This window comes from Centruroides sculpturatus, unplaced genomic scaffold (genome assembly GCF_000671375.1).
Source record: "Centruroides sculpturatus isolate CEXI.00-Female unplaced genomic scaffold, Cexi_2.0 scaffold151, whole genome shotgun sequence".
NCBI classification, from domain to species: Eukaryota; Metazoa; Arthropoda; class Arachnida; order Scorpiones; family Buthidae; genus Centruroides; species Centruroides sculpturatus.
In genome coordinates this window covers 89,023-92,500 of record NW_019384363.1, presented here as the reverse complement: position 1 = coordinate 92,500, position 3,478 = coordinate 89,023, and positions in this window count along the sequence as shown.

Here is a 3,478-nt window from a genome sequence, read left to right as displayed (position 1 = left end):
CTCTTCCAGCGTATAACTATGTTGTAATAAGAGATGGCGCCTAACGCTTACCTCTAGTGCCAAATTAATTACGTAATTTATTTAGAATTTAGCATTAAAAATAGCCCGATTAATTTACGGCATTCGGTTGGTGTCTTATTATATTGGATATCGGGTTTGGAGATGTTTATTTATATTCCATTATTGTTCACAAGGTCATTATGAGAGCATGGCCAAGAGTAACCACGGCTAATGAGGATAGATTTGAGTTGTTGTCTTTCTCTTTCAAGTATTACGCAGTTGAAGATATAATGAGTGCTCCCATCTTCAATTTTACAAGTTGGACATTCTTTATTGATGTATTCAGTAAATCTGTGTAGGTACTTGGCAAATTTACCATGATCGGTGAAAAATTGAGTGGACCAAAAACATGGTTTCATCCATGTGTATTTAAAGATATTTTTAATGGTTGGAAAAAATTTGTAAGTAATTTTACCCTCATTGCTGTTCCATTTTTGCTGCCAGTTGAGCATATTGCTCCAAAGAAGGCCCTTGATAGTATTCAAGCTGACCTTGTTATAAGAAATTATAAGCTGATCATTATTAGCGGCATGTTTAGCCAAGTGATCTGCTCTTTCATTGCCACTAGTCCCCCTATGTGCCATTACCCACTTGAATTTATAGACATTATTTGAATTTAGAACAAACTTTTTAATAGCTGTAGACAATGGGTGAGCTTTAGTGCTTTTAGTTGTGGCCAGTGAAGAAGCGCTGTCACTAAACTGACAATCAATCAATCAATCAATTTATTTATTTGTACTGAATGAGTTGTACATGCCCTGGTCCTGCTGTAGGCATTACCAGGGAGGAAGAACATCAAAATTAGCAGTAGTATACAAGATAAATACATCGAAACTGAAAGACATTATACATAGATTTTTTAACAACAAAAGAGAAAAACAAATTGAATTAAGGAACGTGACAGTTNATTAACATTAAAAATTGATCAGGAATAAAGCAGTTAATTAACTTCATCATCATCATGTACTGTACTTCAGTTTCAGGTTGCTAAGATTCTGTTAAAGCATTTTCTGTCTCTGTTTCTGTTAAAATCAAATCTGCATCAACTTCCACATAATCAGTAAAGGGAATTCCTTCAAGGTGTAAGACACTGGATATGGCCTCCCAAACCCTCTTTTCTTCATTGGTATTTTTCAATGATATGAACATCCACTTCTGTTGAAATCTACTTTCCAAAAGCAGTTGGAAATGATATTGGCAGGCATTTTGTCCCATAGGCAGTGAACCTCTGCATAGCTTGTATAACACATTTCATTTCAGTGTTGCTATATTGACATCTGCATCCATACACTACAACAAATATTGTATATTGATTTCCCACCATGTATTCATTGAGGTTATTATACTATGATACATTTTATGGTATATTCTACATACAATATGAGATAATTTAACAGTAAATTCTGCTGTTATATAGCACAAAAGCAGCAGTAACAGGGATCAGCATTGTGTAATGATAATTCACAAAATGCAAGTTTATTATAATCCCTACTGCATATTAAATGTATATACAGTAGAACCTCGAAAACTTGGCTCTCGATAACCCGGCACTCCGGATAACTCGGCCACACCCTGGCAGGGCAAAAAAATCCTTAGTTAATTAATTTTCATTATAGACAGCTTTATAAAAGTATAAAAGCTCTCATAAAGNACAAATGAATACGACATCTTTATTTCTTCATTTTTGAATCTCTCTTGAGGATGCACAAAGCACCTTTCAATCATACCTATCATGGAATTGTTATCATGGAATGTCCACAATGAGAGTGACTGAGTGATAAGAGATTCAGCTGGTTAGCAACAGTTCAGTAGAACAGCTTCCAAAAATATTTTTAGTTTACTAAATCAATTGCTGAAATTGCACTTGTAATATTTATTTGGGTAATGTATTGCAAAAGTTGGCATTTGCACAAGAATGCCAAATTTTTAATTAACACCCCTTCATCCCCATTGACAAGTTAACATGTCAAGTTTACATAGAGTTACAGAAAAATCGGGGTTTTAGACCCATTTGAAAAAAATTTTTTTCGGATGTTTTTTTAGTCTCCAAACTTTTTCAAATTTTTTCCCGCGCGAAAAAATTTTATCGCAATTTTAATCAACCTTTAATGACACACGATTAACACTTAATTGTTTTTTTAATTGATTTTTTTAATCAAATTTTATTCATCATTCTAAAGTTCTAGTGCACGGATTTTACTTCGGTAAAACTATTTAAAGCTACTTTCTGATATCAAAAACGACTTCCAATAGTTTTTTAAGTTTTTTAATTAATATATTTTATTATATATACGTTTAATTAAATCGGGGGGTCAGAAATCGCAATAAAAATTGTACTTTTTTAAAAATATAGGAGCAGCTAGTATTCACCCTACTTTAAACCCCTCTCCTCCTGAGACTATAAGAATGTCCCAAGAAATCCAACACCAGCTGTTCTCAAGGTCATCCAGCTGTAAACACAATGACTCATCGGTGTCAAATTTCGCAAAAAGGCGAGACAATGGAAAATAAAGTTTGAAGCTTTTTCTTCAAAATTAATGCATTTCTTTTGTTTTTTTTTTTCAGTTTTAAGTATTCTTTATGTTTAATTACATTAACATTAAAAATTGATCAGGAATAAAGCAGTTAATTAACTTCATCATCATCATGTACTGTACTTCAGTTTCAGGTTGCTAAGATTCTGTTAAAGCATTTTCTGTCTCTGTTTCTGTTAAAATCAAATCTGCATCAACTTCCACATAATCAGTAAAGGGAATTCCTTCAAGGTGTAAGACACTGGATATGGCCTCCCAAACCCTCTTTTCTTCATTGGTATTTTTCAATGATATGAACATCCACTTCTGTTGAAATCTACTTTCCAAAAGCAGTTGGAAATGATATTGGCAGGCATTTTGTCCCATAGGCAGTGAACCTCTGCATAGCTTGTATAACACATTTCATTTCAGTGTTGCTATATTGACATCTGCATCCATACACTACAACAAATATTGTATATTGATTTCCCACCATGTATTCATTGAGGTTATTATACTATGATACATTTTATGGTATATTCTACATACAATATGAGATAATTTAACAGTAAATTCTGCTGTTATATAGCACAAAAGCAGCAGTAACAGGGATCAGCATTGTGTAATGATAATTCACAAAATGCAAGTTTATTATAATCCCTACTGCATATTAAATGTATATACAGTAGAACCTCGAAAACTTGGCTCTCGATAACCCGGCACTCCGGATAACTCGGCCACACCCTGGCAGGGCAAAAAAATCCTTAGTTAATTAATTTTCATTATAGACAGCTTTATAAAAGTATAAAAGCTCTCATAAAGTATTTTTCTGAGGTCTGTCTTATCAGGTAAATTACTGTACACAGTGTATTCATTAATTTTCATTTTCATGTAGTAAAGGCTCT